The sequence below is a fragment of the Lygodium microphyllum genome, chromosome 17, assembly GCF_053477565.2.
Source record: "Lygodium microphyllum isolate KBCC chromosome 17, Lygodium_microphyllum_v1.1.10, whole genome shotgun sequence".
NCBI classification, from domain to species: domain Eukaryota; kingdom Viridiplantae; phylum Streptophyta; class Polypodiopsida; order Schizaeales; family Lygodiaceae; genus Lygodium; species Lygodium microphyllum.
In genome coordinates this window covers 57428264-57441923 of record NC_141151.1, presented here as the reverse complement: position 1 = coordinate 57441923, position 13660 = coordinate 57428264, and positions in this window count along the sequence as shown.

The following is a 13660-nucleotide window of genomic DNA, read 5'->3' as shown; positions in this document are numbered from 1 at the left end:
AAAGGGGGCACCGAGCCATATGCTCATGCTACCATCCTCTTTATTTAAACCGTTTCCTATATGCCAAGTGCAATGCATAAATCAAATCTTTTCTTTATCTTCCAACATTTCAGCCCATCTTCGTCCAACTCTTAGCATTTTGTATCATTGATCGGTTCGATAGGGTTTCTATGCATTTTTCCCTTAAAAAAAGACAATAAATACGTGCAAAACATAGAAATGGGGAGCAAACCGAGGCCAACCTCATGCTTTGCCATCGTTATACATTGCATAAACATAGACATAATTTTCCCTAATTTTCCTCAGCCCGTTTTTTATTTTTCCCTATTTTTAAACCCATTTTTTTCATTTGTGGGCATTTTCCCTATTTTTCTTTAATAAATAATGAATAAAAATAAAATTTAATTGTGGGCTGTGGCCCTTAAGTTCATTAACAGCAAAAACTGAAATTTAATTGGTGTGACATATCAAATTTCTCATTTATATAGCAAAACCCCCAAATTTACCCTTAAAACGCATGTTTTCCATGTATTTTAATACTAATTCCAGTCATGTAGCCTTTATTTTCTAATTTTCAGGTTGCAAATAGTTGAAAATCATGAAAAAAAATATCATACTGAACTTTCATCCCATATGAACAAGGTTTCATAAAGCAAAATAGCATAAAAAGATCATTTTTCTTTATAAAAATAGCATTACCGCTTATTTTCAGGTCTCGGTTTCTTGGTCTTGATTACGGGACTGATTTCCAGCATGCATGTGGCCCTTAAGTTCATTGACAGCAAAAACTCAAATTTAATTGGTGTGACATATCAAATTTCTCATTTATATAGCAAAACCCCCAAATTTACCCTTTAAACGCATGTTTTCCATGTATTTTAACACTAATTCCAGTCATGTAGCCTTTATTTTCTAATTTTTAGGTTGCAAATAGTTGAAAATCATGAAAAAAAATCATACTAAACTTTCATCCCATATGAACAAGGTTTCATAAAGCAAAATAGCATAAAAAGATCATTTTTCTTTATAAAAATAGCATTACCGCTTATTTTCAGGTCTCAGTTTCTTGGTCTTGATTACGGGACTGATTTCCAGCATGAATTTAATGCTCAGCATGACCCCACATTGCCGTCTCCAGCCCCTCTTCATTCATGGAGCAATCCGATCTTCGCCGACGAGCATCCGCCATTCCTTCTTCTTTCTTCTTCCCGCGTGCACCACCCCTTAGAGGAGAGAGAGGGAGAAGAGAGAAAGACTGAGTTTCTCTCTCTCCAACCAGGCCATCATTGTTTGCGTGAGAGGTGGCGATGTGATCGGCAAAGAATGTGGAATTGCCTGCTATCATCTCTTCTATGGCTTACTTTCAGCCATATCATCTCGATTTTGGGGGGGGAAGGCATCGATTTTCTGTGTGCTGATCAGCGCGACAACATGCCCCTCTACCTCACGAAAAAATTTAGAGGGAGGGGGGGGGGGTCCCAAGAGGCACCCCCTTTGGTCCTCCTCCTTGGCCACCTCTTCATTTTTGGCCTTTTTTCCGACCTTTCCCGCGTCCAGTGTCCGAATTGCATTCCGAAAAATTTTGGGCGTCCGTCTTGGCATCTCGGACTGGCCAGCAGCTTCCCTGACTCGCATAGGTGCACGAAAAATTAATAAAAATCTGGAAGTGTCACACGGGCGCCTTTAAAGCACTTGACGCTTAAAATGTTCCTAGGTGGAGCCGCAGCTCTCGATGTTAAACATTTTTCTGCTAAATTCCACATTTTTTGGCAAATTTTTGGCGCATCCTGAGCTCAAAGCTCCGCTCTCATTGGCGACCACGGGATAGGGCGACTCAGCCCATAGAATCCCACAATAGATTTGCACAAAACAACCAAAGAAAGCATCAAGCTGACACAAAATAGATGCATATTAAAACACAGCACAATGCTCACCCTACCCCCTGACAAAACCAAGGCATGACATCCACTAGGAGTAGGCCTAGCATAATCTGATAGAAAGTCTGAAGCTAGTCACTAACCGACAGCTCCAACACGACCAAACTAAAAAGAGCTATCAAAGTGGTGGTCTACACTACCTACCTAACTAAGGACAACACAACCAGGAGCTCCTACTAGGCAAGGACTCCTATAGCCTGATCAAGAAGTATTTTCTTTAAGCACATTGCTTCTTTTAGATTTCATACTTGGGCATGTAAAAAGAAGGGAGCTTAGCATAGCGACACAAGGAGAACAGGGCATCGGCCTCAGGTCCTGTCTCAGTACCCAAGAACCTACCAAGCCCTTGCAAGGCGACACTTAATCCTTTTTTGACGCTCACTTTTATTTTCTCTCCAACCTTCCTTACTTTCTTCTTTTCCAGCAAGACGCCACCCCTAGGAAGACAAGGCATTAGCCCCGGGTCTGACTCATCCCCAGGAACCTACTAGGCCTCCATTAGGCTATGATCAACTGCTCACAAATTTTCCTTTCTTTTCCTTTCTATTTTTGTAGAGGTTAGAACCCCTTTTTACACACGTCTATATATATTTATTGTCTTTTGGGATATTAAGGGTTTCTTTCCTTCTATCATCATTATTTTTCCTTCGGCATGCCTCTCTAACTGCCTCACAACTAACAAGAACTCCTAGAATGGCTGCCTAGCAGGCTAGCAGAACAGGGTCACTAGGACTCCCTTCTAAAATAGGTCTTTTGATGCCTGGCAATGTCTTTACAGGAGGCAACGACTACTCAGACCTCCTCAAACATACTGAACCTAAACCTGGGACTTCATGCCTTGGTTGCCGGTCCCCAACAAGAAACGAAAAACCCCTACAAGTACACAGACGCATATAACATAAAACACGGTACTCATAAAGGAGGGATATCACGTGGATAGGGCCACGAGAAGCTTCCGCGTAACAAAAGGCTCCTTCTAAGCTCTTCTTCCAAACCTGTCTAGCACAAAACTAAAACTAAAACCATTAACCGTACCTGCACTAAATAGACAACTGGCCCTCTTGGCCTAATGAAATAGGCCACTTCACTACAAAACTTATCGGCCCTCTTGGCCTAAAAGAAATAAAGCATTCAAAACCTTGCAAAACGGGCCCTCTTGGCCTAATGAGATAAAACAGAATAGCACCTACACATCCCTCCCCGAAATAGTACAGATATACAATAATAAGCTCCTTTCCAAGGAGGAAAAACCAGGGCTCCCAGCTCTAAACTAAATGCATAAGGTTATGACCTATCCCTCCTGCATATATAGCAAGAGGCGTATGCATAACATGTTGTCTAATCAGCCTATGGGTCCAGGATAATAATGGTAGATTGGTCTCAGCTACTCTTTGCATCACCCATATCAACCATCATCTGCCATATATTGCATGCTCTGATAACATTCCCCACAAGCGACCGGGTCCTGTTTCATCATTGATAACAATATCCAAACTAGGACCACAATTGAAGAAGAGGTCTTTCTCATAAGCAAGATTTGCCAGCGAATCCACAAACTGATTCCAGTAACGTGGAATCAGCTGAAAAGACACTCTCTCAAACTCCTCAAGTAGGGTCATAGCAGTTCAATGATACATACAAAGAATGGGATTCTGCACTGTGTACGTCCCATCTAGATGATTCAGGATCAACTGGGAATCCCCTTTTACTAACAACCGAAGAATACCACTTTGTTTGGCAATATGCAGTCCCATAATCAAGGCTTTATACTCCGCCATATTCTTAGTGAATCCTACCCCGAGATAAGTAGCTAAGTTCATCGTCACTCTACGTCGGGGATCTCGGATTACTACTCCAACACTCCCTTTTTTATTAGGACCCCTGGACGCTTCGTCAAAATATAATGTGTACGTCCCATAATGGGTTTACACATCCGGCCATCATGAACTCCTCTATTCGTAATTATGATCGTCAAAATTTAGCATGTGTAGAGGATGAACTGACGGCTCCATCCCACCTTCTTCATTGAACTCAACAGGGATACTCATCAACAGTCATAAGTAGTGATGGGTGGCAGAAGACTTTGATCTCCCACACAAAGGTTCCGTCTTCTTGCTCAATCACTTTGTATCCTTTGCTCCACCATATAAGTTTCCCCTGATGGTATCTTTGCTCCAGATATGGGTGCTCCAAATAAGGAATTAACTGTCCCATCAACCAGCTTTAAGCTCTTTTGCAGGTCTCAAATCATCCCCAGCATGGACCTGCAATGCATTGTCCATATTAGCATACTTAGAAATAATAAGGTTTAATCTTATTAAGATTAACCTTATTTTTAAACTCTACTCCCTGTAGATCAACTAATAGGGCCGTAGACCTATTTTTCCCTAGCCTCACAATCTTGTAGGGGCCATCCCATTTAGGTTCCAACTTCCCTAGAAACAGCTCCCTGCGCGCATCATAATATAGGACTAATTGACCTTTTTTAAAGGTATACTTCTTCGCTCTAAGGTCATGCAACTACTTCATCCAACGTTTAGCTACCTCTTGGTGTAATAAGCTCTGCAACTTCAGCTCATCCAGGTGGACTATCATCGTGAAATGTTCAAAAAGGGAATCCTCATCTCCTAAAGAGTGGTTAATTGCAAACCGTATGGTTGGCAACTCAATCTCGAGGGGTAACACACACTCTTCCCCATTAACTAATTTAAATGGAGTATGGCTGGTAGCTCGCTTGAACGTGGTATTGTACGCCCATACTTCCACATACAACTTCCTGTCCCAGTCTCATTTCTTCTCAGAGACTATCTTAGACAAGATACCCACAAGCTGCTTATTAGTACTTTCCACCTGCCCATTTGGTTGCGGATTATAAGGAGTCATTTTATTGTGCTTGATTTGCCAAGCTTCAATCAAGCTTTTGATCACTTTATTCAAAAAATGGGTTCCACGGTCCGACACTAATTCTTTCGGTGGACCAAAACGGCAAATAATCTGCTCTAAAAGGAAACTTGCAGTCTCTTTTGCATTGTCCTGCCTCGTCGCCCGTGCTTCTGACCATTTTGTAAAATAATCAGTGGTGGCTACTATAATGTACCTCTTCTGGGTAGTAGACGACGGGGTGATAGGACCCACAAAATCAATGCCCCACTTCTCAAATGGAAGGATAGCCATAATAGGCATGAGGGGCTGTTTCCTATTCTCTCTGCTGTCATGTCTTTGACAGGTATCACATTTCTTAACATACTCAAAGGAATCTTGGAAGATGGATGGCCACCAATATCCAACTCTTAAAGCTTTTTGCGCCATCAACCGTCCCGCAAAGTGCCCTCCACATGTAGAGTCATGACACTCCTCCAAGATGAAAGGAACCTCGTCATGCATCACACATCGGTGGTAGATATCATCAACACCCTGTCGATATAGTATTCATGCGATCAAGGAAAACTTCAAAGCCTGTTGTTTGATTTTCCTCTTTTTTGACTTTGATAAACCAGCTCCAGTCTCTCCTGTTGATAGATAATGCGTAGCAGTAGCATACCAAGATGGAATGGAAGCTGTATCAATTTTAAACATTTCTTCAATATCACTTCCTTCAGCCAAAGTCTCTTTCAGCTCCCCGAAATCCACAAGGCATTCCACAATACCCTGCAGCCTTGGTGGCTTACTCTTAATCTCATAATCAAACTCCTGCAAAGTGATTAACCACTTTGCCAAATGATCAGGCGGCTGTAGCTTGTTCATAAGCAATCTAAGTCCTTCCGCCTTCGTATAGAACACTACCTTTTCATAGAGGATGTAGTGCCTGAATTTCTTAGTCCCAAAGACCATCGCAAGACACAACTTCTCCATGTAGGTATAGTTAATCTCTGAAATGCCCAATTTCCAACTAGCAAAAGCTATCAGATGATACCACTTTTCCTCCCAGATTTGGGCTAAACAGCAGCAGCTGATACTATGCATGGTGGCTGCTAAAAATATGTAGAACACCTCGCCTCTTTTAGGTGCTTTTAAAATGGGTGCTTTTACTAGCTCCTGTTTCACATCCTCGAAAGCTACCTTACAAAGGTCACTCCATTCAAATAGACAGCTAAAGGATAATAAATTCGTCAATGGTAACGTTCTTTCTGCCAAGGCATTTATAGACCTCCAATAGTACCCTATCCATGACAGAAAGCTATGAACCTCTTTTGGAGTGCATGGTGGACTCATAGCAACTATGACCTTGATCTTTTCAGGGTCAGTTGCTATCCCTACTGAACTGGCCACATGGCCTAGCAATAGCCCATAAGGTACTCCAAAAACACACTTCCGTGGGTTAAGAGCGATACAAAATTATCTGCAGCGCTCAAAGCACTTTCTTAAAATAATCACCATCCTTTCCCTTATAGTGGCTGCTCCTAGGTCATCAATAAATACTTTCAACTCATCGGGAGAGATGTCACCAAAGGTCTTGTCTGCTATTCATTGCCATGATCCAGGTGCATTGCACAAACCAAAGGCCATCACATGGTACGCAAAAGTACCAAAGATAGTAATAAAAGTTGTTTTCAACTTGTCCTCTTCTGCAATTGCCATCTGGTTGTATCCTGCAAAGCAATCCATAAATGAATTTATCTCCCTACCCGCTAATTGTTCCAAAATCTGGTCAATAAATGGCAACGGGTAGTAATCCTTAACTGTCTTCTTATTCAACTCTCTAAAATCTACACATAGTCGGATCTGGTTGTTTTTCTTCTTCCTGATAACAACTGGTGAACACCATTCTGTGTGCTGTACAGGAAAGATTAAACCAGCTTTCTGTAACTTTTATAACTCCTCAAACAAACCGCCGTCTCGCAAGTCGAAAGGCATACGCCTTACCTTCTGACGCACAGGATGACTACCTTCTTTTACAGGAATACTATGAACAGCTAGGCTGGGAGGAATGCCTCTCGGCTCATAATAACTCCAAGCAAAGATAGCACGGAACTCTTGAATCAAGGACACATAGTCCTCCCTTTCTGTTGAACTGAGCATGGAATCTAATTTAATTGGCCATGAAATCATTTGGCGTGCCAAGGTCCAACTCAATCACATCCGCATCTCTTATCCTATCTTGCGGCTCTATCGGCTCATTTAGAGTTATCTAATAAATATTCTCTGTAGTGGACCCCTCTTTAGACTCGTCACTGGATGATGTCTCTCTACCAGATGGATCATCTACTATCTCTAATTCAGTAGAAGATAAAGGAGCTCTCTCACTCTGAGGAGACTCAGGATAAGCATTGACTACTACTCGATTAGCACCTCTACCTAGAACCACACGACCGGCGGGTATATCAACTTGACAGTCTGTTCGTAAGATCCAAGGCCTCCCTAGCAAGACTCAATAGCTATGATGTCCTACAAATCTAATCACCCTAAAGTCCAAGAAGCATTTTACACTTGCCACTGTAACATGGACCTTAGAAACGCAATCTTCTGGTTGTCTTAGACTATTATTAGCCATTCTAAGAAGGGTGGAGCTGTCTTTTTGGATGCCTAGACCCAACCTCTCCATCAACTCTGAACTCATGATATTGACGGAGGATCCAGTGTCCACAATGGCATGTTCCACCAATATTCCATCCACATAAGCTGGAACCCTAGGGCAGTTCTTTTCAGCATGATCAAACCAATCTTCCCCTACTCGTGCTATGCCCAAAGGTTCTACAATATACCCAATACACAATATCTTCTTAAATTCCTTACGTACTCCTGAATATAATTTGATCAACTGTAGAAGGTTTACGTCTGGTTTAACTTCACAAAGAGAACTTGCTAAATAAAAGTCATGATAAGTAGCCAAATCTCTCTTTTCCCGCCAACCAATCCTCTCTTTTGGACTTTGGACCGGTTTGGGTGCTTCTTTCTTGGCTCTTGCCTTCTTTCTTGGCACTTCTTAATCCTTCTTAGGGTCGCCTTTTTTATCAACTGGCCTTAGCGGTCCCCCTTCCATGCTAGGATTCTGGACTTGTGTCCCCTTATCCCCTTGTTTAGGGTTTCCCTCGACCGGTTTTGCATTATCTTTGTCAACCTCTTTAGCCTTTTGGCATCTTGTCATGGCTCTTAAGTTAGAGGTTTCGGCATCATTGACTCACACAGCCTCAATAAGGTTGAATTCGTTGCCTTGTGGAAACTCTTCTATAGTGGTCTTTCCCCCCTGCAATATTTGTATTGGTGCATCATTCTGCTGTAAGTTATTTCCTTGCGCTCTATGATTCACGGGACCCGGCTGTTTACTCCCTTGTTGGAGGGAACTAATCTTACTCCAACAGGTAGTGGCTAAATTGCCCGACTTCCCACAAATATCACATTTAACATTTGGATAGTTTCTAGGGAAATGTTGTCCACCACACCACTCACACAGCTGAATCTTGAGGGTCCACCCTCTTCAGGGCGTCGACTCCCTATCAGATTTTGTTGCTTCTTTAAGAAATTAACGTCGATAGCTATTTGTCGATATTGTTCGAAAATCATGTCGGTATAATGCTTCATATGTCCTTAACTTCGTCAAGGACATTAGATGCACTCGACTCATAACCTCGATCTTCGACCCATCATTCCATTGGCCTAACAATCTGATTTGGCATTGACTATTGACCCACAGGAACAACATTAGAATTCAAAACTTGGCCTCCAACATTTGGTGGAGCCAACTGACTTGCCATAGGCATAGTCATACTCGAAGGAGCTGGCAGCAAAGGTACATTCTAAACCACGCTCTCTCTCCCATTAGGTTAGTCATAGGCATCCCTTGACTTCCATTCGTCAATGGTAGGTTGCCTCCAGGTACTAAACCCCCATTAACATTCATTCGAGAGGAGTAGGCCGTTTGTAATCGTGCTTCTACTCCCTCTACCCGCGTAATAGCGGTGTCTATATCTGCCAAGGCCACACTGCTCAATTGTACTTGGATATTAAAATCCAACCCATGCAAAAAGTATTGCAATTGGGCAGCGGCGGAATGGGAATGTAAGTTTGTAACTTACGAAACACTTCCTTCAGCTTCTTGGCATATTCTTTCACATTCTCATGAGGGTCTTGGCATGTTACATTCAAGACCCGCAACCAATATTGGCCACCTCTTTCAGGGGCATATTCTCCTTGGAAATCTTCATAGAATTGATCAATTGTGGTTATGGTCCCAGACTCTATGCTGTGATACCATACCGCAGCCCTTCCTTTTAATGTCACATTAAAGAACATCATGAGATGTCCCTCATCTTGGATGCGATAATTGAACATCAATCTTTGGAACTCACAAATGTGAAATTATGCATCCTCTTCCGCTAACCCATTAAAAATGGGTAAGGGAACTCCTAAGGTTGGTAAATATGGCGTCCCTGCAGGGATTGCAATGGGTTGTTCCATGGCAACAATTGGATTAACAATAGGAGCTTGAACGGGTGAATTCACCCCCCCACTTGAAGTGGGTAGACTTGGTTGAGAAGAGGAAGAACTTACACTTCCTCCTACACCTAACAAACTATGTGGAGCAGTTGGGTGACTAAGACCACTGCCTCTTATACGTACCGGGCTACTCCTTTGAGGAGAATAACGACTTACAATCTCCAACTGCCGTCTAGCCCTCTCAGCACGTTCTGCTTTTTGGATTTCGGCTTGATGGTCCTTATCAGAGGACATAAGCCAACTTTCTTTTGGTCCCTAGAAACCCTATGTTCCACGACTTATAGGCAACTCTTGGCAGACGCACCACTAATGGGACCTAAAATGGGCCGGCACTGGCTATACCACTAGCCGGGCCTCATGCTCATGACACACAAACACCCTCACGGCCTCGTGGACCATGAGCATCAATCCAATGCTAAAGGAAAAACTGTCCTAAAGCTTAATTCCTACGTTTATAGTTTATAGTCCAACGTTTCCCTAAAACTCCTCAAAGGAAGAACCTAAAGTACATACACATAACACCTCGTCACGCGCACATAGAAGGCACTCCACCGACTAATAGTCGGAGAACCACTGTAGCTCTCCTACATCGCAGGGATTGGCCCTTTGATGCGCTGCTAAACATATAACACAAACGAACACAAACTCCTCTCTTTTATATTTCTCGTATTTCCAAGAGATATACCATGTGTCCTCACTTAACAGTCCCCTTAGGACCCAATGCCTAACCTACAGCTTAGGACATCCTCTCACGCTCATCGTTGGTCACAACCTAAGGAAAACAGGTGCCATGCATCCAGGAGGTTTTTCTGATACCTTTTAATTATTATGCTTAATGCAAATCGTGTATGACTATGTACTCAGACAAAAGAAAAATCAGCATCATGAATGGTGCATAAAGCATTCTTTTCCATGAATTTTACTAGTGCGTGCTGCGTTGAAAGGGGGCATCGAGCCATATGCTCGTGCTACCATCCTCTTTATTTAAACCGTTTCCTATATGCCAAGTGCAATGCATAAATCAAATCTTTTCTTTATCTTCCACTGTTTCAGCCCCTCTTCATCCAACTCTTAGCATTTTGTATCATTGATCGGTTAGATAGGGTTTCTATGCATTTTTCCCTTTTAAAAAAGACGATAAATACACACAAAACATAGAAACGGGGGGAAAACCGAGGCCAACCTCATGCTTTGCCATTGTTATACATTGCACAAACATAGATATAATTTCCCCTAATTTTTCTCAGCCCATTCTCCATTTTTTTCTATTTTTAAACCCATTTTTTCCATTTTTCCCTATTTTTCTTTAATAAATAATGACTAAAAATGAAATTTGATTGTGGGCTATGGCCCTTAGGTTCATTGACAGTAAAAAAGAAGATTTAGTTGGTGTGACATATCAAATTTCTCATTTATATAGCAAAACCCCCAATTTTACCCTTAAAACACGTGTTTTCCATGTATTTTAACACTAATTCCAGCCATGTAGCCTTATATTTTCTGATTTTCAGGTTGCAAACAGTTGAAACTCATGAAAAACAATATCATACTGAACTTCATCCCATATGAACAAGGCTTCATAAAGCAAAATAGCATAAAAAGATCATTTTTCTTTATAAAAATAGCATTACCGCTTATTTTCAGGTCTCAGTTTCTTGGTCTTGATTATGGAACTGATTTCCAGCATGCATTTAATGATCAGCATGACCCTGCATTGCCGTGTCCAGCCCCTCTTCATTCATGGAGCAATCTGATCTTCGTTAGACGAGCATTTGCCATTCCTTCTTCTTCCTGCGTGCACCACCCCTTAGAGGAGAGAGAGGGAGGAGAGAGAAATACTGAGTTTCTCTCTCTCCAACCAGGACATCATTGTCTGCACGAGAGGCGATGATGTGATCGGCAAAGAATGTGGAATTGTCTGCTGTCATCTCTTCTATGGCTTATTTTTAGCCATATCATCTCGATTTTGGGGGGGGGGGGGGGGGGCGTCGGTTTTCTACGCGTTGATCAGCGCGACGACATGCCCCTCTACCTCATGAAAAAATTTAGAGGGGGGGTCCCAAGAGGCACCCCCTTTGGTCCTCCTTGGCCACCTCTTCATTTTTGGCCTTTTTTCCGGCCTTTCTCGCGCTCGGTGTCCGAATTGCATTTCGAAAAATTCTGGGCGTCCATCTTGGCATCTCAGACTGGCCGGTAACTTCTCTGACTCACACAGGCGCACGGAAAATTAACTAAAAATTTGGAAGTGTCACACGAGTGCCTTTAAAACACTTGACGCTTAAAATCGTCCTAGGTGGAGCCGCTGCCTTCGACGTTGAACATTTTTCTGCTAAATTCCACATTTTTTGGCACATCCCGAGCTCAAAACTCTGCTATCAACCCTAATGTCACGTCAATTAATCAATGGTTGATCCCTAATCAAGAACGACAAGAGAAAATGATCACGGTTATGATTCTAGCGCATCAAATGCTCTTAGCAAAGTCAAGGACATAATGAAGCATTATATCGATATGATAATGTAACAATATAGACAAATAGCCGTATATGTTAATTTCCTAAAGAAGTAGCAAAACTTGATAGGAACTTGATGTCTTGAAGAGAGTGCCCTATCAAGATTTAGCTATAAGTGGTGTGGTGGTCAACACTTTCCAAGAAACTATCCTAATGTCAAATGCGACATATATGGGAAGTCCGACCATCTAGCTAGTACTTGTTGGAGTAAGATTAGCTCTCTTCAGTAAGGGACTAAGCAGCAAGGTCCGATTAACCATCGAGCACAAGGAAAGCTAGATGAGAGACTAAAGAAAATGTTATAGAGAGGAAAACCTATGCTAGAAGAGCTACCCAGTGATAGTGATGCCAACCTTATCAAAGCTATGCATGTCAACACCACTAAGCCTTCCAATTTATAGGCCATTACAAGAGAGGACAAAAGGTTAAAGAAGGCATTAGAGATAGTGTAAAACTTATTTAGGAAAACCCTAAACACAATGATAAGGGGATGGAAGTCCTTAATCCTAATGTGAAAATCGATCCTCTAAGAGCTATTGGTGGCAAAGCTGACTCTAATAAGGGAGCTACCAAGAAAGAAGGTAAAAGCCAAGAAAGAGAAACCTAAGCCCTACTAAACGAGGACCAAGAGAAAGAATGGTCTATTAGGAGAAGAGAATCATGGCCAATTATCATGAATTTGACTTAGTCCATTCTCTTTGCGAGGTAAGTCCTGATGTGAACGTCCTGTAATTGATTAAGTTATCTCCAAGAGTGTATAAAGAGTTTAAGAATATCCTTCGCACTAGATATATCATCGAACCCTTGGAAATAGCTCGTGTAGGAGATGATTGGTTTGAGCATGCTGAAAACCATTGTCAAAGGGTAGTAGCATATTTTTATGGCATATTAGTGGATCATACCATTGTGGATATGGGATCCTCCATCAATATTATGAGTTCAAAATTGATGGAAAGGCTAGGACTAGAAATCCAAAAAGGATGCCTCCACAATTCTTTGGATGGCTGATGACAATTTAAGACAACCAGAAGGTTGCATTACAAAAGTCCATGTGATTGTTGCTAATGTGAAATGCATTTTGAAATTTAGGGTTATTAGCTTTGCAAGGCAGCCAAGCAATCAAGTATTATTAGAAAGGCCATGGATCTTGCAATTTAGCTATCAAGTTGATATACCCATTGGTCATTTGATTTTTGGAAAAGGTACCAGACACCTAATAGTGGATGCATATCTGAATCTCCTCAAAGCGAGAGAGTATCTTTATCTTTGACAAAATTAGATGTATTAGAGGTTCCTTTTGGCAATGAGATTTTGTCAAGTGATGAATCAAGAGAGAGGTCTACACAAAAGATGTCAACTAGGTGACTCTGAATGAGCCAATAGAAGCTCAAGGAAGAATCAGAGATGCAAATGTGATTGAGCTAGATCTCAATACATTGGATGAGCCACAATTGATTAAATTAGGATCTATGCTTAGGCTGGAAGAGAGGAAGGACTACATGTCCTTAATCTAAGAATTCCTTGATATTTTTTCCTAGAGCTATGATTAGCTGAGGGGTATTCCTCCTAGTCTTGGCTGTGCACTATTTCCCTAAATGAAGGTAGATGCCATGTTCGACAAAAAGTGAGGTCTATGTCTTTTTAGCTAAGGGACAGACTATTTGAGAAGCTACAAAAATTATGTAAGACTGGCTTGATATTTCATGTACAATACATGGAGTGGTGTTCATCACAGTAGTTATCTTTGCATAGATTTTAAGAAGCTCAATAAATAGAT